The 26,405-nt window shown below is 43.6% G+C and overlaps 1 protein-coding gene across 2 annotated transcripts in view; it reads left to right on the forward strand.

Moving 5' to 3' along the window:
• Window positions 1–20,879: 20,879 nt before the first annotated feature.
• Window positions 20,880–26,405, forward strand: part of NEK7 (NIMA related kinase 7) — a 71,409-nt gene continuing 65,883 nt past the window's right edge. The window contains exon 1 of one of the 2 annotated variants that reach the window (XM_063426106.1): window positions 20,880–21,088. The gene's annotated coding sequence lies outside the window, so the exon portion shown is untranslated. The remainder of the gene's footprint in view (window positions 21,089–26,405) is intronic. The other variant, XM_063426105.1, reaches the window with a different exon arrangement.

The following is a 26,405-nucleotide window of genomic DNA, read 5'->3' on the forward strand; positions in this document are numbered from 1 at the left end:
AGATATTCAGGCCGCTGCTCCCCGACATCCCAGAGCACTTGTGGCATATTGAACGGGCGCATAGGGCCCTCAGGGCCAGAAGAACGGAAGATCGGCGCCCGAGGGACGTTATAATTAAATTCTTGTCTTTTCAAACTAAAGAGGCTTTGATGAGGCATGGCAGAGATCGTCAAATCCTCTATAACGGGGCCAATCTCACTCTCTACCAAGACCTTACCCCGCTGACGCTGCAGAAACGCAGGGACTGGCGCCCGATCACGGAACTCCTACAGCGCCACACCATCAAGTACGCTTGGGGTCATCCCTTCCGGCTGATGGCTTTTAAGGATGGCCGCACGAAGCTTCTGTTCCCGGACGGTGACCCGAGGAAGTTCCTGTCAGAGCTGGGGATCCAAACCCCGGATGACTTCCCGATTTCGAAGGGGGCGGCGGAGGCTCTAGTCGCTCTCCCCCGAGAATGGTACACATCTGATGAATGAGGAAGAGGGCCACACTGGCGCCATGCCCGAGCGGCGGGCTATATTTCCAGATGGTAAGACCTCGCGGGCGGGATCAGGTTGTTTGGGCGGGGGATTTCTAGGCCCCGCTTGAAATGCTTATTTGGGCTTTTGATTTTTGACCTTCCTGATGGCGGCAGGCCCGGGTTACTGGGTTTTTATACGAGGCACATCTGGGGTAGCGGGCTCCTTGACCCCCGGGTGGGATTGCTTACTATGGGGAGGGTTAGGGTTTTTTTTTCTGCTCCCGGGCCTCGCCCTGGTTCCCATGTCCTGACTCGTTGCAACCCCTCTCCCGGTGGACCTTTTTTCGGGACTGCCCACCATTTTCTCTCCTCATGATTTTGGGGATTGTGTCAGGTCCCTCGGTGCAGAGGCCTACAGTTATTTAAACATGGTTTTTCCTGGGGACTGGGATCAGAATGGGGAGGCGGGTGATATGTTTTATATTTCCCCTCTTCTTCTCGCTATGTATGTGTTGTATATCGATTGCCCCCTCCCCCTTCATCGGAGACGCTGTGTAGTATGGCTTACTGTGCATTGTATTTTATACTACGATTTTTAGCTTCTTGGGCCTGGTCCAGGGGGGATGGGGGCAATTTAAATTCACATTTACATTTACATTTACAAGTATTCACAGTTTTTCTGGGGAACGGGATCGGAATGGGGCGGCGGGCGGCGGGTAACGCTTCTCGATATATTATTGCTGCTTTATTTCTGTTTGCTGCCCCCCCCCCCCCCTCCCAAAGGTTTGGACCTGGGGGGGCCCACTGTTTTTCAAGACGGGCTTCCGGGGCTTCTCGGGTGGTGGGCAGCGGGTAACCGTATCCCTGGTGTTCGGGTTATTTTTGTCCACTATCCTTTTGCATTAAGTTCTGACTCTTATCAGAGGGGGTTCAGGATGGGGCGGTGGGACCTGGTTCACGCTATGTCCGCAAGGACTTGTATTGTTATGTTTATTTTTTGCTAGGTCCACTCTTCAGCCGGGGTCTGTTTCTACATATTATTAGTTTCGGGGCGGGGGAATGGGGGCGGGTTCAGAGGTATATGGGTGCCCGGCTCTGGCACTCGCGGGATTTTTGGGAGTCTTGAATGTGCTTCTCCTCTTTAGGAACTGACAACCGCCTGGGAACGGCTAACGGGTCTCCCCCTCTGTTTCGGTTTTTCTATATGTCTTTATGTACAACAGTTTATTATCTCCAATTGGGGATAGTTTGGCACCCTGGGGGTGCTATTCGTGGTTGGTCTATGTTGAGGCAGTTCTGGGGCCGTTTTGGTTCCCTGGAAACGCCTGGACATATTTCCCATGTGGTCCTGGCAATAGGTAAGTCCAGGCTATTGTTGTTTTTTCTGTTTTTTTCTCTCTCTTTCTATTCCTACCTTCACTGTCCTCTCACCCCTTGTCATCCCCCTTACACTTTCCTACCCCTACTCCCTGCTCGGACCCCGGTGGGGGGAGATGTTGTGATACCCACATTGCAAGCTCGAGATGGATCCGTAGAGGATCCAACTTCTGTGACAAGCCAACTCCCTCCTTTATTGCAATGCCATTGAAATTGTTATCCCTGAATGTCAAAGGCCTTAATGCCCCGAGTAAAAGGCGCCTTATGTTTAGGGAACTTAAACGCCTGAACCCTGATATTGCTTTTCTACAAGAAACGCATATACCTAAGCCAGCAAAACTAATGTTGAGGGACCACACGTTCCGCGTTGTACATGAGGCGAGAGCTCTTAACAAGAGGAACGGAGTAGCTATACTAATTCATCATAGGTGCCCCTTTCGGATAGGGACTGTTACAGCCGATCCGGAGGGACGCTATTTGCTGCTCTCCGGGAGCTTACACTCCCACACGATCCACTTCCTCAATATTTACGCCCCTAATGTTCCATCGGCCGAATTCTGGAACGCCTTGGCTCAAATGATCAACAGCCTACCGCACGGCATGATCATTGTAGGCGGAGACCTTAACGCCACCCCGTGCCCGGCAGCTGACCGGAGCCGTTGCAGTGGGCTACCGAGATCTCACGGTAGAGGGAGTCAGGACAAGATACTCCGCACCTTTATACAGCGTACAGGCCTCATAGACATATGGAGAGCCCACCATCCAGATGACCGTGATTTTACGTTCTATTCCACACCCCATGATTCTTATTCTAGGATAGACTTATTCTTAGTTAATTCGCACGCGGCGTCCAAAGCTTCTGTTTCCACGATCGGTTCTATATCCTGGTCAGACCATGCAGATATTTCACTGACTATGGATAACCTATGCGTTGCATCTCCGTGGTCCTGGAAGCTGAATACTTCGCTTTAACAGGACCCGGCCGTGGTGGAAACGGTCCGTCGAGAATTATCCGATTATTTTCTCCGGAACGCAACCCCGGACCTCCGGCCAGCTACGGTCTGGGCCGCCCACAAAGCGGTTATTAGGGGTATTTTTATCAGAGAAGCGACGGTAAAAAAGAAACGTAAATTGCAACTACTATCCTCCCTTCTAGAGGCCCTGGGTCGGGCGGAGGAGAAACATAAGTCAGCCCCGTCAGCTATCACATTGGCGGACGTTTAGAAAGTGCGAATGTCAGTACGAGAGTTACTCTTAGACGACACAGCCAGGGCAGTGGTTTGGACTAAGAGGACATTCTACGAAAAATCTAACAAAATGGACACGTTGTTAGCTAGGTCCCTCCGCCCGAGACAGGGTCACTTTCATATTACGAGCATCAAAGACGCTGCGGGTAGGCGTTGTACGGATCCCACGGATATCGCGTCGGTATTCACGGCATATTACTCCGACTTATATAACCATTCTGGTGTAGTAGACGGGGAACGACAACAGCGTGAGATCGGGGAAGCGAGAGCTTTCCTTGATCGATTGGCCTTACCAACACTAGAAGGCGGCGACGTACTCTCCTTGGGAGCTCAAATTACGGCCGACGAAATAGACGCGGCAATTTTATCCTTGAAGTGCAATAAAGCCCCAGGCCCGGATGGCTTTGAGGGTGGTTATTACAAGTTGTTCCGAGAGGAATTGGTACCGCATCTTGAGGCATTGTTTAACGATTTAATGGATGGGGGTGTTCCGGACAGAGACATGTCGCTGGCCGACATCATCCTGATACCAAAGCCGGGCAGGGACGACTCACTCCCGGAGAACTATAGACCGATATCATTGATAAACCACGACTCTAAAATTCTAGCCAAGATTTTAGCGACCCGCCTAAACCCCTATTTGAATCGGCTGATCCACCCAGACCAGGTGGGTTTCATCCCTGGTAGACAGCTATACGAAAACACTCGACGTAACATCGACCTTCTCTGGCGGCAAGCACAGAGGAAAATACCCACACTGGTCCTGTCACTTGACGCAGAGAAGGCTTTCGATAGGGTTAAGTGGCCATACCTATTCGAGGTCCTACAACATTCTGGCCTCCCGCCTACGTTTATTACGGCAATTCGGGCATTATATACGGATGTCCGGGCTCGGGTCCGTATAGCGGGCTCCAAGGCTATACCGTTTGCCCTGGGCAACGGGACTAGACAGGGTTGCCCCTTGTCGCCCCTGCTCTTTGCTTTGTCCCTGGAACCTCTATTACAACAGGTGAGATGCACTGCTGAAATTCACGGTATCACTGTGGGGGACCAGAGATATGTTGTGTCTGCGTTCGCCGACGATGTTCTGCTGACTTTGACGGAACCGACGGAGTCAATGGACGCGCTGGCGGGGGTCCTAGAGACATTCGGCGAAATAGCTGGATATAAGGTGAATCTGCCTAAGTCATGCGCCTTACCCATAAGTATGAGTGAGTCTGATATCGCTCGAATAGGAAATGACCACAATATTCGTATAGAAAGACATCACATTAAATACCTGGGGATACACCTGACGGCAGACCCCGCCCAGCTATTTCGGCAGAATTATACTCCCATGATTCGCACTCTTATCTCGGATATGGAACGATGGCAGGATAAACCGATTTCATGGATTGGCAGAATCCACTCGGTAAAAATGAACATCCTCCCCAGGATTTTATTCCTGTTCCAGGCTCTCCCAGTTCGACTCACCAAGTCTGACTTGGGCCCGCTTCAACAAGCCGCAGGGAAATTTATCTGGCAAAACAGGAAACATAGGGTTTCCCGTAATATCCTCTATAGAACAAAATCAAGGGGGGGCCTAGGATTGCCAAATTTCTACTTTTATTACTTGGCTGCCCAACTCGCGCAGATAGCGTATTGGCACACCCCTCCAGATGAAAGGAGATGGGTTGACCTTGAGTCATCCCTAATGGGACCTGATAAGCCACAATTCCTTATGTGGGTTCCCCGTGATCATAGACCGACTACACGAATTGATTGTCCGGCCATAGCAAATTCGATGAAGATATGGGACATTGCATCGGTCAAATACGGATTGTCCTCTCGGACATCCCCATTGACCCCTTACCTCAGAAATAAAGCTTTCCCCCCTGGACTATACGCCAGGGACTTCATAGGAATAGAGGGAACGGGTGTCCAACGCCTTTGCCAACTCTATGAAGGTGGGTCACTGCTTCAGTTTGAGGATTTAATGGCCAGGGCAGATCTTCGCCCTTCTGACTTCTTTCGCTTTGTACAACTCAGGAACTTTGCACAGGCCCCGAACAATAAATCTAGCGTATTGCAACCGCTTACCTTCTTCGAGGCTATGTGCCTTAGGGCACAGTTCCCGAGGAGCCTTATAACAGCTCTATATGCACAAATGAGCTCCTCCACGTCGGAATGGGGGGACCTTACGTACATAGCCCAATGGGAGGCGGATCTTGGTGAAGAGTTAGAAGGGGTGGATTGGCAGGAGATATGGGAAGCTGCCGCAGTCTCGTCTATTTGTGTATCAATACAGGAACAAGCATATAAGACCATGTTTAGGTGGTACACCACCCCGGTGCAGTTGTGTAGGATGAACAGAATATCCACGGATCTTTGCTGGAGGGGCTGTGGTCACAAAGGGACTTACCTACACATGTGGTGGGAGTGCCCTCGGATCACGCCACTCTGGAAGGAAGTGGCGAACTTACTGAAGGATATCTTCGGTAGGGAGGTAGACCTGGACCCATGGGTCTTCCTTCTGGCCAGGCCTATGGAGGGCTGGACCAGGACGGAACTGAAATTGCTGAATAATGTACTCCTAGCGGCGAGACGTACAATGGCCCAGGTATGGCTTCAACCTTCCCCCCCCCCCTCTCCTTAAGGTAATACAAAAGATTAAGGATACGTACCTTATGGATAAACTCACAGCTAAGGTCAGAGGCACGACGGCGAGGTTTGATAGAGTGTGGGCACCGTGGATAGACAGTGGCGTGGGTGATTAGGTAACAAGGAAGGGGGACCCGGACCACCGCTCTCATTTCTTCCAACACCTATGGGGGAACCGGACGCTTACGTGTCGGGTTCCCTTAAATGAGAATGAATTGGGACCCCCCCCCCCCTTCCTGAACTGCTAACGGAGGGTAAGACTCTATCGGCTGGTACTGAGGTCGGGTGATTGCTCCTATTTTGAGTGACTACATCTCCCCCTACCCCCCCCCCCCTCCCCTTTGATCTTTCCAAACTTCCCCTCCCCCCCCCCCGGTTTTCTTGTTTGTACTGTCCTCTATCCTTCCCTTTCTTTCCTTTCTTTACTTTTTATTCTTTAAATGGCTCTCATTGCTAATTCTATCTCTACCGTGGCTGAATTTTGGTCCAACTGAATAGAGATCGGTATCACCCAGTACTATTCTTAGTCATGCGCTATTATATCATTTCGTATCCCTTCGGACTGGGTTGTATAGAGGCCCTGTGTAATGTGCACCGGACAGAGCTGGGATCTTATATAAATGTGTACCGGAGAGATATATCTTGTACCGCAGCCATTTTTGTTCTCTTTAAATTTTATGTTATTGGAAAATTGGAGAGACACCGCGCTCATACACGGACACTTCAAGACCAATGTGCCTAATATACCAACGAGGCCAAGAATTACACAAGATCTGATTTGCATAATTAGCTCAAGGCTTCCGCTGGATCGCACTAAAGACTATACCATTGTGATGTTTTATGCTGTGTATTGTGAAGTTGGTGTGTCACCTTGTTATAAATAAAGAATTTAAAAAAAAAAAAATGATAGATAAAAAATATATATAAAAAATATACATATAGGAGATAAAAACTATATAAAAATGAAAATGGCATAATGCAAGGACAGCAATCCAACCAAATAGGGCTAAAAATTAATTTTTACTTTTTACAGAAAATGGCATAATTCGAAGTCGGCATTCAAACCGAATGGGACTAAAGTATTTAAGATAAAAATCCGATTTTGTCTCAATTTTGCCCAGTTTTTTTTATCTCATCTTCTCCTCGCCAATTTAGCTCTATCTTCTGAATTGCAAAGAAATCTAGAAATTGGGGGTTACTCTCATGTGTTTCTTTAAAGTGTGTTGAGACACTGTGCTTGTCAAATCCCTTTTTGATGTTACGTATATGCTCATTAATTCTGACCTGTAATGGTCTTTTAGTTCTCCCAACATACATAAGATTACAGGGACATTTTAATATGTAAATAACTCTTTTAGAGAAACATGTTATCATATCTTTTATTTTATATTCCTTTTTGTTTTTTGGGTCCTCAAATTTGGTTAGGTGTCTTTTTTCACTTTTAGTGCTCCTACATGCCAGACAGTGGCCACATCCAAAAAAACCTTCTTGATGAAAGAAGGTGTTGGATTTTTTATCTCTAATGTGGTTATGGGTTCATTTTTGTTTTAAATGTGGTGCTCCTCTGTGTATAATTCTCGGTCTATCTGGTAAAATTGTGTATAACATTGGGTCATTTCTCAAAATGGGCCAATGTTTATTTACGATTTGTTTAATCGTCCTACTATCTTGATTGTAGTTGCAGATAAAAGACACATTATGTGTTTCATTTTTGTCTTTCCGTTTGTATTTTAAGAGTTGGGATCTATCTGTTTGTCCTACATTTTCCATTATTGTTTGAAGGTGATCTTCCTCATACCCTTTTTCCATGAATTGTTCCTTTATTTTTGTAGCTTGGGTTTGGAAAGTGCTAATATCTGCGAATTCTAAGGAATTGTGACATAGGAATATTTTTTAACCATGGGGAGAAATGGCAGCTATTGAGATATATATAATTATTTACATCTACTGATTTGAAATATGTTTTTGTTTTAATTTGATCCTGGTCTATATATATAGTTAAATCTAAAAAAATAACATTAACTTTACTATAATCTGAGGTTAAAATGATTCCCCAATCGTTAAGTGTTTAGAAAGTTTAGAAAGGATTTTAGACTCACTTCCGTGCCTCTCCAAATAAAAAAGATATCATCAATATACCTTTTGAAGGAGACCAGGTTCGCTTCCCAGTGATTGTTGGTCGAAATAAAAATGTGTTCCCAGAATGCCATAAAGAGATTTGCATAGCTGGGAGCGAACCTGGTCGCCATCGCTGTACCGACCTTTTGTAAATAAAAATCATTATTAACCCAGAAGTAGTTTTTTTTTTTTTTTTGTCAATCTTTCTTTTATTGAGGCGTAAAGTTGCAGGGGTACAGAATAAAGAAGGGTAGACGATAAAGTTACATACAGGATGGGGAGAAAACAGTACAATATATATCATCTCTGATAATTGTTGGCCTCTTTTTATATTTAGTAGGTTAATGGCATGCCCATAACAATAATGTAAAATTATTAAAACATCACTGAGGCAACGCTTGTAACAGTACGATTAAAGAATAAACAATATGCTAATTGTTAGAACACGAGAGTGCGGTTTGTTTGTTTAATTGCGGAGTATGTAGTTACATGCTAAGCTTCTGCGTCTTAACTGTATGTGTACATAGAGAATGTTAAGCATGCTGGTTAAGCCTAGTGTAGTCATTGTCTTGTAGTCTACCTGATAGTTAACCGTTGTGCAGCAGGCATGTACTATCTTGCAAGAAGGTCTAAGCTTCTGTTACCAGAAGCAAAACGGAAACTTTAAAACAGTTGAATGGCACGCCTGGGCAAAGTAACTATTCCCTCTCGGACTTATATGCTAGTCTGAGTAAACATGTCTTGCAAACTGACAACAGGATCAAGCAATACAATACAGGTGTGCATGTGTAAGTATGTGTTCCATGTTTGATCTACGTGCTTAACGACTTTAAACAGCTGTTGTGGTAAAAGTTAAATCCAAGTCGAGTTGTATAGCCAATACAGTTAAAGACATGCTATATATGAGTATGGTAAATGTACATATGGCATAAACAGTAACGAATAGTCACAATTCCGCTGCATTAGTTTAAGCGAACAGGCTTATTACCACCTTAGAACCCACGTGCTGCGCTTTGTTTGGGGTATTAATGAGTCCTGTTCACGCAGGATTCAAACTGTACACTTGGGATTGAAACACAAACAAAACGAGAAAAAAGAGGAAAAACAGGAAAGAAACACTGGACGATTAGTCCCAAAAGTCCAGTGGCCTTTATGATGGTGAGGTTAATATGCGGGAGGGTTAAGAAGTGCCCTATGCCCAGCAGTGTCGGTCATGTAGCGTGGGTCTCTGTGAGTCCTCCGGTTGCCGTAGTCAAGTCTGGGGGCTCGACATTGTCCTTTCGCGTGGGACGAACGGCTTGCTGGTGGCTGGATCCCCTAACTCGTACTGTGGTTCTGGCGGTAGGGTGGCAGGTAAGTCTGGAAGGCCAAGATTTTTCAGAAGTGCTGGCGCCTCTTCGTCCGATGTTATCGTGTGAGTGAGTTCATTGTGGGGGATTAGCAGGGATCTTCGTGGTCCCCATCTGTAGGGCACTCCCAGGTTGCACAAGTGTGATAGTGTCTTCCGCCACTGTAGCGAGGCCCTGGAAAGATCTTGGTAGAACGACAGCTGGGATGTTTCAAAGGTCAGGGGGGTTTTACCTCTGGTTGCCGCCAGGAGTTGTGCTTTATCGTGGTTGGAGGCGCATCGTAATATGACATCCCTGGCAGGCATGTTAGGCATCCTGGATGAGGTTGGGAGCCTGTATACGCCGTCTAGCCCGAATGTACGATTAACTGCCGGTGGCAGGATGGTGGTTAAGAGTCTACGGACGTAGTGCGGCAGTTCGGCGGCCTGGATTTCTGTAGGTATACCCCTAATTTTTACGTGATTTCGCCTGGCTCTGTCTTCCAGGGCGGACATTTGTAGCGTCAAGCTGTGTTGTGAGGTTTGCAGTTGATGCACGGCATCCTGAATGGTCGCCATGCCGGCTTTGAGGTGCGTGATGTCTTGCTCCGTGGTTTGGACGCGCTCCTTGACATTGTGCATGTCGGATTTCAGGCGTCCCACGTCAACAGCTAGCGTTTTTTGTATGTCCTTGACCCAGTTTTGTAGGTCCTGTTTAGTGGCAAAATCAGAGTCTCCCATTGTTGCGGTCTTTGCCGGCATAGTGAGTGCTGTGTCAGTTTGGGTTGAGGAGTGGGCCGGTGAGGTGGAGGGAGTGTGGATCGTGGTGGCGGCTGTGGGCAGTGCTGGCCTCTGGAGCAAGGTTCCGATGTCCTGTGTCATACCTGGGCCCATGTGTGCCTTCTGCGAGCGTTTCCCCATGGGTTCGGGGGTTTCCGGCCTGTATGGCTCGAAGTCACTTTCCGGATCGGAATCACCCTGCAGGTATGTCCCGCTGAGTAGCTGCTCGAGGCCGTGCAGGCTTGGCGCGTGGTAGGCCTTAGGCCTGCGTTTTGCACTCCCGGACTTCGGCGTGTACCGGAAAGGCATCTGCCGGTTCGGTATGTGGGCCTGGACTCTGTTCCGACGTGCTCTGGTTCGGATGGCCGTCGGGTTCCAAGATTTCGGCGGATTTTGGGTTACAAGGTGGGAGCCCGCGAGAATGGCGTCCGCTCCGTTTCAGGTCCTGGCCCCGCCCCCCATCTTAGCCGTAATATTCCAGAAGTAGTTATTTGATAGAATCAGTTCTATTCCTTCTAAGATAAAATTAATTTGTTTCGCAGGGTATATACCACTTTCATTTAAAAATAATTTTACTGTCTCTATACCTTTTTTATGGGCAATAATAGTGTATAAAGAGCCGACATCGGCAGTTACCAAAAATAAGTTTGATTCCCATTTTATTTCTTGCAATGTTTGTATGATGTTCAGTGTGTCTTTTAAATAGCTATTCGTTTTTTGGACAATTGCTGTAAACATTTATCCAGGTATTCCGACAGTCTGCTGGATACCGACCCTATGCCTGAGACTATAGGTCTACCTGGTGGATTAATCAAATCTTTATGTATTTTAGGGAGGTGGTACAGAACGGGTATTTTGGGTATATTTATGTTTAGATATTTATGTTCGTTTTCGTTTAGAATATCTTCTTTTCCTTTATCTATCAGGGTTTTAAATCTTTGTTTTATATTATTTGTAGGGTCACCTTTTAATTTTTGATATGTATATGGGTCCTCTACCAATCTTTTACCTTCCTGTATGTATTTTAGTGTTTCCATGATTACAATCCCTCCCCCTTTATCGGCAGGTTTGATTACTATTTCTTTGTTTTTTTGTAATGTCTTTAGTGCTGCCCATTCCTCTTTACTAAGATTCATCTGTTTTTTGTTTATGGGTTTAATATTGTTTATGTCCTTCATAACGGATTGTTCAAATGTAGTGATTTCTTTAGATATAAAATTTTGAGGGAAGAATGTTGATTTTTCTTTAAGGTTAGTATGAACATATTGTTCTGTTGTTCCTTGTTCTAGATGTCTATCCACTCGCATGAAGCATTTTTTTAAAACATAGTTGTCTTTTAAATTTGTTTAGATCTATAAATAAATCACATTTGTCTAGTGGCTTTGTTGGGACAAATTTTAAAACCTTATTTAGTACTTTATGTTGAGCAGGAGTAAGATTCTTTGTGGTCAGATTAAAAATCATTGATTTAGGTTGGGATATATTTCTTATTCTATTTAGTCTCTTTCCTCCTCTAGTTCCTCTCCTCTTAGATTCCGTTGTCGTTTGTATGGGGACCTGTGGGGTGGAGTAGTATCTTGAGGACATTGGGTATTTTTGTATTTGCCTTTCTGTCGGCCTTCCTGAAAAAAATCATCTCCTCTTTGGGTGCATGATAAAATATTAAATCTATTATATGTTGTGGTATATTTTTTGGGGGGGGGGTTCTTTCCTGTTTCTTGTGATTATGGGTGATCTTTCACTCCTCCTTCTTCCTCTTTTATTTTCCTCCTCTCTTATTAATTGAGTAGGTCTTGCAGGTCTAGGGTCATTTATTAGATGTCTGATATGTGATGTTCTCCTATTAGAAAAATGTCTTTCTCTTGAAGAGGCTCGTTTAAACGGTGTTCTGTCCCCTCTTTGTGGGTTCTCCTTCCTAACTACCTCGGCATAGCTTCATATATTTCTAGAGATTTGATTTTGCCTAGGGTATCTTTGATATTGTATATCAGAGTAATTAATTTTAGTGGTGTATGTTTTTACTTGATTGTTATCGTAATCATATCTATCTCGTTTATATTTCCTTTTTTTTGTCTCTATGGTTTCTGTTTCAATTTTTTCAATTTGTTTTTGTATGTTTTTGGTTATTGTTTCATACTCCTCAGGGGATGTGTGATTCAATAAACCATTGTGTGTTTCATTAATTTCTTTATCTAATCTTAATAATGTTAGTTTCCTTCTTTTAATAATAATTTCCATAGTTGTAAATGAGAAGGACTCTAGCATTTCTTGCCATTCTTCCATGAATTCCTCTTCCCCTTTATCAAAAGTGGGGTATTTGTTATATCTTAAGCCCCTTGGGGTGATTTTTTCTCTCATATATTTTTCAAGTGTTGCTATTTCCCAAATTATGCGTACTTCTTTACTCATTGATTTTGTGAGTTTAATTTGGCATTCTTGTAGATCATAGTTACTTGATCTACTCTCTGGGTTCTGGTTCATGGAAGAAGTGTCGAACATAGCATCAATGTTATTGCAATATTTTTTTCTTTTTTCAAAAAGATACATATTCTCAGCTGCCCTCACACCAAAGGGGAGTAAATACAAAAAGAAATATGGACACAAAACGGTGTGGTTATAGTAGGCCCCTATTATAATTAATACAGTGTAGTTCTTAGCTGATACAGGCACTCTGTGGGTACTCCCAATATCCCACCTTAAGACAACAAACACCAGGAAAAACAGATAGCTTGAGGTCTGGTTGGTGGATATATTTACATTTTGAGCGAATTGATCGAAGGTATGCTTCTTACGCCGACGGTTCATACCGGAAATTACACAAACGCACATAAAGCATCATGGGATCTGAAGTCCCAAAGTGCCGGTCCGGAACGGAAGTGACGTACCGCAACCTCCCAGACCGGAAATGACGTTACGAAGCAAACCCATACGGATTGGTTAATTGAATTATAGGCGGGCTTTTCAACCAAACAAAAACCGGAACGAGCAGAACAACACCACAGCCAACTAAGGAAGCTATTTCGAGCGAAACGCGTCTTGGCAAGAGGATTCACAGACTACTCAGAGTATTGACTCATTGTTTTATATATATTGATTTTTTATTTTCTAGTCTTTTGTGTATACTATTATTGAATTTTAATGTAGTAAGGAATAAATCTAGATACTTTTTAACTATTGAATCCTGCACTTTTTCCGGTAAGGGGAAGTGTCACCCCAATTTGACACTAAGCCTGCAAACTCAGAGCCAGTGACTAAAGGCTCTAGAAAAGGTGAGCACCATTTCAAACATTTATATATTCACTTAAGAAGGTTTGAAAATACTACACCCAGTTCCTATTTCTGTCTTCTTATACCCATATTGTGGAGAAAAATAGAGGCAAGAAGTTTAAAAGAACAAAAGGGGTTAAAGTTGTCTACCTTAAAGACACGGAAGCCTGGAAGTTTAGAGCCTAAAATCTCTAAAGGCTCTAAAAAAATGTGAGTAATTTTAATCTCACAAAAATACTTAACCACTGATTATATACAATACTGCACAATTATTCTGTATATTCTTTTGTTTTTTATGTATACCCCTTAAACAAGAAAATAGAGAGGGGTGAGTTGTATACACCTACTTCTAAGATCTGTATAGCGCTGCACTCAGGCTAGAGGCTTGGAAGGTGGAAACACCAACAAGATCTCAAAATGTAGAGACTTACCTGTCAGTCTCTTCATTTACCTGTCAGAGCACTCTGATTGGATGGCTTAAACCCACCAATCATAGTGCTCTGAGCCTAATGTCAGGGCGGGGCAAGGCTTTATAAGCCTTCCTCCGCCCTGCAGAGCTCAGTCTGCGCGGAGCCCTCCATGGGTGAAGATAGATTTTTTTTTTAGCACTGTTTTTTTTTTTTGTTTTTTATTGCGTCGGTTATTATTTTTATTTGGCCTTTTTTGGGGCTGAAAAAAGAAGATTTTAGAAGAAAGAAAACATCGAATGGTAAGTGTGACGAAGTGCCCTTCGCCACTTGGGCCTGGAGAGGACTGCTTGCCAGCCTCTTGCCATGTGATTATGGTCCCTGGGAGACTGGGCCCTTTTAAAAAACGTATTCGGCCCTAACAGAGTGCATGTCACTCATTCTGGCCCTTTAAACACAGTGGGGCCATTCGGTACTTGCCCTGTGTGAGCGGTGATACCCCCAGATAGCTATGCCATGGAGCCTATTCATATAATGAAAGACTATGGGAAAGACTTTAGCTCCATGGCAATTGAACTGTGTGAATAGGATCTGCGCGCTATTCGGTAGTTTTGTGCGTGTCTGTGTGTTATGTATAAAAAGTAACTTTATGTATTTTAATGTGTTTTACTGTCTTTGTGTAACCATGTGCTCAATGGAGTCTGCCTCTATCCCTGGATAATTGGATTACTTCCCCCCATTGTCTCCAGGATAGAGGCCTCTGTAAAACCTGTGTGAGCCAGATTTTGCCATGCTGCCAGCCAGGGCCCAAACAATACTTTTACTAACTTTTGAACCCCTGGTCTGATTTATGCCAATTTTTAATATGTTGTTCCCCTGAATGGATTGATTGTGGATATGTATTTTTATGTGAATGTGATGTATGGTTTTAAAGTTACAGAGTATGTGTGGAAACTGTATTTTTACTGTATGTAATAATTATGTTAACTGTTTATCTGAGGGGAGGGGATGTGTGGGTTGTACTGTTACTTGATTGGTTATTTTATGCCTCCCCCTGGGTGTGTCCTGTATGTGCACAACTGTAATAAAAACCAGGCTGGGTGTGCCAGCACCTCAGACCACTGCTTGACCCTCAACACGGAGCCTTGTCTCGTTCTTGGGGGGGGATTCACTGTATGCTGTTGGAGACTGATTGCTAGGAGTGTAAGCTGATGTATGCTTTTCCTGTTCGTCTGCTAGCAGCTATTCGTGAGGTTCCAGTTTGGAGTGCTATTCTGTATTCAGTTCGGGAGTTTGGTGTTCTGCAGTAGCTGCGCCTGTCTCTCAGAAAGGGGCATATCGCCTAAACGGATTTTAACCCCTTGTCTGCTGAAAAGGTCCGTTACAGTAAGTTTTTGGTTTTTTTTACATGTTCTTAGTTAAATATTTTTCAATATTTTTAGGGTGAGGGGGGTAGGTAGGGGGATAATTTTTTTGGGGGGGGGAGGGGGTGACTAGAGGTTTGGGGACTCCTAGTCACCTGGGTGGGGACATTTTTTTTAGGGCCCCCACCCGCCGCTCAGGGGTGGGGGTGGTGGGTGAGGACAATAGGTCCCCCCTATTGGCATTTAGGGCCCCCAACCTCCGCTCAGGGGTGGGGGCCAGGGAGGAGGACATCAGGTCCCCCCCTTATTAGTATTTAGGGCCCCCACCCACCGCTCAGGGGTGGGGCCCAAGGGGGAGGCCCTTAGGTTTCCCCCCCTTTTAAGTATTTAGGGCCCCCACCCGCCGCTCAGGGGTGGGGGCCAGGGGGGAGGACATTAGGTCCCCCCCATTCCAGTTTAGGGTCCCCACCCGCCGCTCAGGGTGGGGGCCAGGGGGAAGGACATTAGGTACCCCCCTTATTAGTATTTAGGGCCCCCACCCACTGCTGAGGGGTGGGGCCAGGGAGGAGGACATTAGGTCCCCCCACCTTATTCCAATTTAGGGCCCCCACCCGCCGCTCAGGGGTGGGGGCCAGGGGGGGGAAGACATTTGGTCCCCCACCCACCGCTCACAGCCAACAACAAAATTAAAAACAATAAACATAATATTAGAGGCATGTTGTGGTAATGGTGAATGTACATTTCCAGGCTTTGCTATGATCCTCTATGGGTTAAATCAATGTGCTGATGTACTCTGAATACAAGAGAAGTTGTTAACGCTAGGAACAATAACAGATGGTCACAGGGAGCATGTCAGTGAAGCTTTGGGAGGTGATATTGGAGCTCATCAACAAAGCATTCCAATGAGTCCAGCAGGAAGAAATATTCAAGGGAAACCAGGTAAACAGCGCAACAGTAAGACAAGATCAAAGTCCATATAAAACTGAAAACTATGATCCAGGTGGGACAGCATTCCTGGGCACGAAGGGAAGAATTGCAAACAATACAAATCAATAACCACATGTGGATACTGGATCAATGAGATCACTATGTTCAGGTCAGGGTAAAAAAAGGGATGACAAAACATAGCATTCTAAACATAGAAATCAATCAAATACAAAAATAGAAAAGTAGGACATAATGGTGGAATAGATATTAAGAGAGAACCAGCCTTAGATAAAAACAGGTACAACAGGGCAAATGACAAAGACGCAATGGGGAGTCACACAAAGGAAATGGTGTACATTTTGCTGAGTATAATATATTAATATTCTGTAGATCAGTAGTAGCCGACACGTAGATCTCAATCAATCTACAACTGCAGTGTGGTGTAGACAGTCACTGGCACACTCCTTTTAGTTTAGATGGATTGCGGAGTGTCAAAGGGTTTTATGGGAAGAGAAGGAGATTCTGAAGGAGAGTCAACATGTTATTTAAGCAAATTGTTAATGAAAATACAACTTCCTGAGTACCCAAACAATTGTGTTACTGGAATATTACTACAGGGACAGAATAAGTGATATGTACCAGCTACAGTAACCAGCAGGAAGGTTCTATTCTAGAACGGAGATGGTGGGGCAGATGAGGCAGGGTTAAAGATACACTCCGGTCACCATAACAACTTCATCTAATCAAAAAGTACATATTTTAGGCATCCTGAAACTCTGTTCCAGGCTTAATAATGTTAAATCTGTGTATGGCAACTCACTTGCAATGGGAAACCTAGATATCTGCTTCCTACCCTGCGCTCCTGCATTTACAGTTAAGTATTTTTTTATTAATCCAAATATCCCCCCCCCCATGCCCTCCTACTCAGGGTGCACGCATACGCTCAGAGATTGGAGATTGGTCCAATCAAATGCTTATGATCGGACCACGGAGAAGAAAGGATGGATATTGTGTCACGTAAGTCTTAGTTACATTTTACTTAAAAACAGGTGAGTGGACACACTATTAGTGCCCAAAAAGGCATTTTAAAATAAAATATCTTGACAATAACAAGGGGTTAGAGTAGTCCTTTAAGTTGCTAACGTAAATAAATAATGCATGCATAGCATATAGCTTTTAAAGCAATTGGTCTCAGTGCAATGATTGGAGTATGAAGTGACGCTCTCAGAATACCCAATGATGTCTTTAATCTTTATTTACTATTCCTGTCTGGGTAATGACGTGCTTGTATGAGCCCTTGAAATATGTGACCTGGCACAGAGCATACTGTCTGAGTTCTATAAATATTATGTTGTGTACAAATGGTATTTGACTGTAGTATTTAAATCCTGCAGTGTCTCATGCTGAAAGTGGATATCCACACATCTCTGACATGTCCCATTCTCTGCACTTTTGACTTCTAATCGTAGACTAAACACTATCCAATTAATCTCGAAGGTCACAATTAAATCTGGAGAATCATTATTCTTTTAGAAGGACTGTTCCCTAAATGCAAGTTTTATACTGTTTAATAACGTGTTTATATTCTGATTTACATGATATATTTTTTATCATTAGTGCCTTAATACATATAATATTAAAGCGGCAAAGACGCCTACCCTTGCAAAAAAATAAAAAAAAATAAAGATAAAATCGTATTTCTGGTCCAGTCAAAAGATATACCGAGGCAAAGCAGGGTGAGTACAAGAGAGTGAAGTCTGCTCCTGGCTCAAAAGGGACCAGCTGGAAGAAGATTGCGACGTCCGCGAGGAACACGTTAAATAAATCTTACCTTTCCCTGCTCCCGGCCATCAGACCCCCAGTAGCAATGTCACCGTCAGGGGGAATTTGTCAATTATGAAGGTGACTGTACCAGTTTAAAAGAGAAATTGTTCTTTTAAGATATATGGCATTTTATGGACTGCTGGCCTATTGGAAGTCAGTTCCATTTTTGTATGTGTTTGACATGAGCAGAATGGGGTATATAAAGGAATATACAGCCAGCATCATTTGGATTTATTGAAGAGGAATGATAAAGTGTTGTGGAAAGCCAAGTAGAAGTGAGTTACAGTAAACAAGCCTGGCAACAATAAGGGACTAGAGAAGAAATTTTTCCAGAGGAGAATGTTAGAATCAGTGATACTTTCTGGATAAATGTAGTTGATGAAACAGTAGATATATGTTTGTCAATGAGTAGTGAGAAGTCAAAGGTGGCCTTTAAGTTGCAAATTGCCGGTAAAGGTGAGATGCTTAGAAGGAGAGCAATAATAATGAGACGTGGTTGGTGAGTTAGAGAAAACTACTTCTGTTTTGGCTGGGTTGATTTAAAGAAAATGTGACGACATCTAGCAGACAATGTCTTGGAAAAGAAAATTGGATATCACCTGCAAAGGAAGGGGCACTGTAACCATGTGCAGAGACGAAGTTAGATAGTGTGGTTGCACAGAGGGAGAAGAGGCTCAATAACTCAATCTCATGGTATACTAACTATATGGCTCAGTAATAAAGCAGATGGAAAATATTTAACACATGTTCCTGTTTAACCAGAGGCCAGATATCATCTGTTCGATCCTACACTACTCATGCACAACTTTCACACCTGATTGGTCCAAGTTCCACTTCCACTTTGGACAGATCCATAAATAAAATTAGCTAAATCATTCACAACGTTGCAAAATGCATTGTCAGGGGTATAGTTGGTGTTAACCCGTGTGATAAGGTCACTGGGGTAGGTTAATTAAGAGCAGGCACATAAGCCAGTGTATGGAAAGGGCACTTTTCCCTGCTTCTACAATTAATACTAGTAGCAGCTTAAGCTGTTACTTCATTAACACTATCCCGTCTTATTTAGTTTGCTTAGATTTTCTCACTAAGCTACTGATCAAAGACTCATGAGTATGAAGCTCATCTTGAGTGGTAATAAAAACTTTGTCTTGTTTAATTATTGTTTTGTGACTGGGAACCAGCTTAACTGGCCAGTACTGTTAGAAAGGAAATACCTCTGTTTAGTTAGTCTCTTAAAAAGAGAAGATTTTTCATTGCTTTGATTTATGCCTTAAGTGGACACTAGGCACCCATATCACTTCAGCTCATTGAGGTGGTCTGGGTGCAAATTCCCATCACCCTTAACCCTGAGCATGTAATTATTGCAGTTTCTATAAACTGCAATAATTACCTGCTCGGGTTAACTCCTTTTCTAGTGGCTGTCCACTAGAGGGACTTCCGGGTTGATAGGCCACTTTTGGTCGCCTAAACGACGTTGGACGTCCTCAATGCAATTTACGTAACCCTCCCATGAAATTGGCCTTTTTATTTGGCTTGTTTTCTTTATGTGTCCATGTCACAGCCTTTCATCTCCCCCCCGAGTACAGCTGCCTTTATGATGTATTCACATAGTGTCTCTTTTTGCCTGGTGTACATTTTATAACAACTGTCCATTCTGTGGCTCTCTTTACAGGTGTACCATTTTCGTTATGATGTGCCCTAGTTGTGACTTTTTAACCAATGTAGTTTGCTTTTTAATATGTGCATTTAGTTGTCTCTTTTTCCTCTGTATTCAGATGCATGACACCGTCAAGGCTATTTAATACAGTGATAATTGGACTGGATTTCAAATTTAAAGTCAAATAACTGTAACAGAAACATTTATCTGGCTTTAAATTTGCATTTTACTTTGAATTCTCACTTTAGTGAATAACCATGTCTGTTTTTTGAACTGTGTTCAGTTCCATGACACTGTATCCATTTTGTCCCTCGCGTCCGCCACCATAACTGTCGGCTGTCCCTCGCGTCAGCCTACATGACCGTCGGCTGTCCCTCGCATCCGCCAACATTACCGTCGGCTGTCCCTCGCGTCCGCCAACATGACCGTCGGCTGTCCCTCGCGTCCGCCAACATGACCGTCGGCTGTCCCTCGCGTCCGCCAACATGACCATCGGCTGTCCCTCGCGTCCGCCAACATGACCGTCGGCTGTCCCTCGCGTCAGCCTACATGACCATCGGCTGTCCCTCACGTCCGCCAACATGACCGTCGGCTGTCCCTCGCGTCAGCCTACATGACCATCGGCTGTCCCTCACGTCCGTCAACATGACCGTCGGCTGAAACATGACCTCGGCTGTCCCTCGCGTCCACCAACATGACCATCGGCTGTCCCTCGCGTCCGCCAACATTACCGTCGGCTGTCCCTCGCGTCCACCAACATGACCGTCGGCTGTCCCTCGCGTGCGCCAACATGACCGTCGGCTGTCCCTCGCGTGCGCCAACATGACCGTCGGCTGTCCCTCGCGTCCGCCAACATGACCGTCGGCTGTCCCTCGCGTCCGCCACCATAACTGTCGGTGGTCCCTCGTGTCCGCCAACATGACCATCAGCTGTCCCTCGCGTCCGCCAACACGACTGTGGCTGTCCCTTGCGTCTGTGGACATCCGCTGGATCCTCTTACCCCAGGTCATAAGTTAACAGTTCACTTATAGTTTGACTCCTTCCAATGGAGGCACCAGTAAACGGTAGTGGTTATGGTACTTGGAGTGTCCCTTTAATTCTCCCATGACTTTATTTGTGTATATATAGTGCATCACCCGCAGTCTCTGTTGTTGCTCCTTTTCTTTTTCTTTCCACTTTTGCTTCCCCTACCCATCTCTACCATCACCAATCGATACAGCAGCCCACTTCCCCTGCGTACAATGCTTGCCAGATTGAGCGCCTACTTACTATATGACTCAAAGAGCGCTACGCACCATCCCACCAGAGAGTCTTAACACCCCTCCCACACAGCTCACCTCCGACCAATCCCAAGTTTAGATTGCCGTGCCCTCACGTGACTGCTTCGATCCCTCAACCCGGGACACGCCCACCATCTTTACGCCAGGCGCGACATTTCTCGGACTCCGGCTCCGCCCCCTCGCGGGGACGTCACTTCGCTGCCTCTCTCTCTAGTTTGAGCTTCTTGTCCCGTCGCCCTTTGCTCCCCCGCCTCCTGTCTGTCGCGGTGTATGCCGGGATGTCCTGGCAGTCAGTAGGAGGCCGCACTCCGCTGTGAGGAGGTCTGCGGCTCGGAGCTCTTTGCGCTGTCCTGAGTCTACCTGTCCGGGGTGGGCACCTACAGTGAGCGGCGGGCAGGACTGGCCTCGGGGTGAGAAACTTCTCATGGCCTCTAACTTCCTCTCTGAGAGTATCTAACGGGTTAACCGTGCTATTAACACTGCTTGTCACTTTCTATTTATTTTAGTTAACTCCTCACCCACTGAGCTGTTTATAGCATTTCCAGCTCTGTGCTATTAGTTCATAATTACTTCAAACCAGGACAGGGGGCTGACAGCAACTTAACGATGGTACACAGGCTCCAGAGCAGGGCTTTCAGACATTTGGACTACACTTCCCACAATGCTCAGCCAGCCAGCTGAGTTCTGTCACTTCAGGTCCAAGTTGAGATCTTGTTAAGCGTATATTGTTAACCTGTTTCTGTGCTGTGCGTGAGATACTATGTCATGGGAAGTATTTGTCATATTGTTTGCTTGTGTATCACCAACATAATCCACAGAGCAGTACAAGGTTTACATTGCACAAGTGGCCCAGCTTAGATGTGGCCACTGTGTGTAAAAACTATGTTAAAGCTGTTTATGGTTTTAGTTTTACCTCCTGTATTAATCCCTTGAGGACTTGATACAGTAAAATTATTTGTAAACAATCTTGTTGTTTCTATTCTCCAAACTCTGAATGGAAAAATAGATTGCAAAATTCAAACTCACCTGCAACTGTAGTTTTTAGTTGTAGAATATTTCTAAATCTTCTATTTTGGACTAAATTTTGCAATTCAGTTTTCAATTCACTATAATTTGCAACCTTCTATATGAAACCCAAATTCTTTAAAGGTTCCGAAGTGGAATGCCACAAGTTAGGTGAACACCGTGTTGTATGGAGCTGCCTGTTGTTTAACTAGCAGTACATTCCATGCTGCCATAGGACTTTATATGTTGCTGTAATGATCTAATCTTCTTGCTCCATAAGAGGTTAGTGCAGTCATACAGTACTTCAGTAGGATAAACATCTTACTCTGTCGCAAATAATGAATCAAGCTTTAAGGCATGTCTTGATTATCGGATACATTACATTTCTGGTAAAAGTATGGAGTTATAGAGCCTAGCATACACTACTTATTATTGGATTTTGGTAATTTTCTTGAGCTACATGTGCTAGCTTCGATGTAACAGATACGTTATATACTATGGTTTGTTAAATATTGGAAATGTCTTGTATCCCACTGTGTGCAAAACCCTGTGAGAATTTCGTATTGGCGTTTGTATATGTGGCAGTTAAGAGAAATTGTACTTTGTCACATGAACACAACTAATTATAAGGCGCTAAAGTGTCTCCTCCCTCTCAATTATATATATATTTATAAAAGTGCTAATTACTATTAATTATATATAATTATTAAATTAATAGTAATTAGCACTTTTATAAATGGACCTTCTTACACCTCCCAGACTATCAGACATCTGGTCCTGATACATTCTAGTAGTTCAGCTCTGTGTAGCTAAACTCATGAGCCAGACAATTGCTCAATGTACATGCCTTGCAAAGACTTTTCAGAGCTGATCGACACTGAAATCTGCTGGGGAAGAAGGGGAGAGTTTGGAATAGCTGCAGACACTAGCTTGTAATTGTTACGAACGCTGGTAGTTATGGTACCTTGTTCGTCTATTCCTCAAGAACCGGACCTTGTTGGGCATCGGGACACAAAAGTTACAACCAATAGAATTACATGGACAAAGTGAAACACACCCACTGCAAGCATACAATCCCCTCCTTTCTGCCTGTGAGAGAATTAGGTAAGCTAAAGGATAACCCAATTATCTCCAGGCAGAAAAAAAACATTTTCCCCAAAACTTGGAACATACCCTAAAACATATGGTATCCATAAATGACATCCCATGATAGCCCTGATCTGGGTGACCAACATATTCAAAAATCACCCAGATCGGTTTAGGGGTTTTCGAAAAGTATGGAAGTCATATTTTACTGACCGCACACGAGGCTCCTGCCCAAAACAGTTCCATGAATTCAGTATGTGCGGTCGGTCTATTTAGAAAAAGTCAAATAAGCGAATAAAAGCACAACTGAGCCCCCTGGCTCATAGGATCGATTGTTCCCCTTGTTTGTGGGAACTAAACTACTGAACGGCGCTCTGCTAGCTGTTCGTGGAAAGGAAGCAGGCGTTCGTATGTTTTTAGCGGTGTTCGGGAAGTCGAGTGTCCAATTTTAGTTCCAGACACTTGATGACCAAGTCCTGCTGCCTCCTTTCGTGCAAACTAGATGGCCGCGGTTTTCTCTGCCACGTGGTGTTCGGCTATACGAATGGCGGCCACCCAGAGAGAGCGCTCAATCGGCAGTTCCCTTTGTAGATAATGAGCCAGGAGGGTGGTCGGTGTTCGGTAGTTTAATCTACCGAACAGATAAAACATAAAAATAACGAATGGCCTTACAAAAGTCCCGAATTCAAAGTCTATTTTCTTCACAATAATCTGTTGTAAACCAAAACTTCCTATACCACCAAAAAAGAACATGTAAAAAGAGTGTTCCTTTAAAGTGGCTCTGTCCCCTTCTGGGGTCTTTGCATATTTTGCAAAGACTGCTGATAGTGACATCACTGCTTGCTGTGCAGTGACCTGGGATTTCAGGGGAAAACAAGTTTTATATTCCTGAATCCGTCCCTTGGATCTGCTGACATGACCATCCGGTGGATCCTCTTCAGCTCCTAGTGCTTCATCTGCTAGGAGTCCACATTAGTGCTGTGCTCTTGTTCATGCATGCAGCTGATGGCTGAACTACATATTCATTAAACACCTGCTGGAGTGTGTTGTAATGGATAATATCAGAATATCAGTCCTTATAGAAAAGAATGAGAGGTTCCTGACTGGGGCCTTTTCCTGGTATGTGAGAAGTGGAAGGGCTGTCTGACCTTAGGTAAGTCTCAGATGGCCGATAAACTGTAAGAAACAAACATTTGCATACGTTCTTAATTTGTATGGAAGAACAGGTTTGTTTTTTAAATAGTTTTTTTTTTTTTTTCTTTTTTTCAAACAGTCAGGTTTGTTGGTAATATAAAAATATTAAGCTTCCTTGACTCATAGGATCTATGCATATAATTCAACTGCTAAGTAGCTTGCATGTTTCTTCAAATGCTAGTGATTTGCAACAAAAGGACAGTCAACTCCCATCCATGAACTCAACGGCTTGCAGTTTTTTTGTCTGCTGCCTTATTGCATTTATATCCAGGTATAATAACTTGGCCCTTTAAATATATAGTTTATAAACACCTAGAAAATAAAGTTTGCAAGCTGGCTGTTATTGGTCTACGTACAATTTAAGTTTACCTTCTTTAGCCACTTTTATTAATCCATTTTAACCACTAGCTTGTTTGCAGGACATTCTTTGGGATGTCAGATATTTTTTAATTTAGGAAACAAGGGAATTAAGAAAAAATAAATTAAAAATCAGAAACCAGCTTTGCAGATCTTGACATTCAAACTCCCGTATCACCTTGCACTCTACTCAATTAAAAGGTCTTAAATCTATTGTCCTGCCCTTGTATTCTTAAATGGCACATATGCACATGTTTATATACTTTTCTGTTGAGGAAATAAAAAGAGAGAAGCATATTAAAGTGTATTTTTACAGAAATTGGTAGTGTCTGATATTTAACATATCAAAGGCATACAAAAACATAAATATTCACTTAATGTCACCCTCCCCACCACCCCAGAAATAGAATCTGTATAAAATACTTAGATTGTCTGTGTTGGAATTTCACTGAAAAGATCAAAAGCTATACAGAGACAGGGGCTTGTTTGGTTTTAGTATTTTCCCTACACAAAAGGCAGCCAGGCAGGAAAAGGTGAGTTTCTTACCTGTGCCTTGCGGACACCGCTATCCTCTTTTGCTACTGATATCACTGCTGAACTCTTGTGCATGCGCGAGAGTACAGCGCTGAGGTCTATGGGAGATCCTTCTACACCATCAATATTTTTAGCCAATTTCTTGTAGCCATCACTGGTGACAGCTGGGAGATTGACAATTCTTGATGGCGGTAATTCCACCCAGTGTCAGGCAAAGGAAAAATACTAAGAAAAGTAGTCCCTACTTTGTCACAGTATGTCTCTTGACTGGGTTGAAATTTCAGTGATTTTAATGAGTATTTTCCAAAGATTTTCTTTATGAAATACTCTATTTACAGGAGGTGAGGGGGGGAGTGACCATGCCATTTTAAGCAGATATTTCCCTCTCTCTGATTTCTAGACTCCTATTGCATGCCTAATTTACAAAATATCCATCAAATAAAATAACACAGGGCGTTACATTTTTTTCAGGCAATGCAGAGGTATGAGTTAATTAGCTGGTAGCTGCCATTCATTTTCCAAACTATGGATAACTGACAAGAGAATTGAAAATTGTAGTCCAAAATAACCAAACTGAAACATTTTTCCAGTTGAGTTGAGCTGGTTTTTTTTTTTTTTTTGGCCTAAATTTTACAGTTCTTGTTTTAGTGAATTACCCATTTGTGCACCTGCCCACTAAATATGGGGAGAAATTGCCAATAGAAACACAAATCATTCTAAAGCTGTTTAATCCACATGTTGGATTTTATTATTTTTAGTTTCTTGTCCTCATATGACCTCTAGTCACGATGGAGTTGCTTGTGAGAAAGCTGTCTGTGCAGTTCTGACATCCAGAGGCCTTGATATTGTCTTATAGTGAAAGGCAAATCCTGAGTAGTGTTATGCTATTGTGCCCACATCAAGGAATTGGACATATATAGAAAGTCCATACAGAACCTGAACACATTCCTATTTATTTGAACCCTATTTTGGTGTCTTTGTTAAAGTGAAACTGTTATTCACAAATCATCTCGATAACAAGTTTAACTTTAGACAAATATTCAGTCTGTATTTTGTACTTCTAAAATTGTGAAGAAAATCTATAGATTAGAAGATACATTTAGTTTCTGAGTATCTCATCCCCACCCAATATATCATTGTTGCATTCATGGGAGTGTTTGTGTGTGCAGCTGCCCCATCATACATAACCAGCACAACATTCCACAATTCCTAGAGTACAGGTGCATAATGGGTGTTGTGGATGCCACAGACTAACTTTAATGCGCATGAAAGCCAGCATAACAGCAATGAGGTATCAAAAAGGTTAATTTTTCATTTATACAGTTGTTGGCAATCTGGCGTTCTGTGTAGCTGTCATTTTGTAAAATAACACCCAGTCATGTTGATCATGATTGGAGTTGCTTAAGAGTGAATGACCATCAACAAGGGATTGGCCTATTCCTAGTTTGTCACTTTTTTACCCTCTGAGCCAAACTTATGACTTCAGGTGTCTTAGTTTGTCTGCCATTTAAACAGATATATTTAGATCTCTGCTGATTGGCTGATGCAAGG

This window comes from Pelobates fuscus, chromosome 7 (genome assembly GCF_036172605.1).
Source record: "Pelobates fuscus isolate aPelFus1 chromosome 7, aPelFus1.pri, whole genome shotgun sequence".
Taxonomy (NCBI): Eukaryota; Metazoa; Chordata; class Amphibia; order Anura; family Pelobatidae; genus Pelobates; species Pelobates fuscus.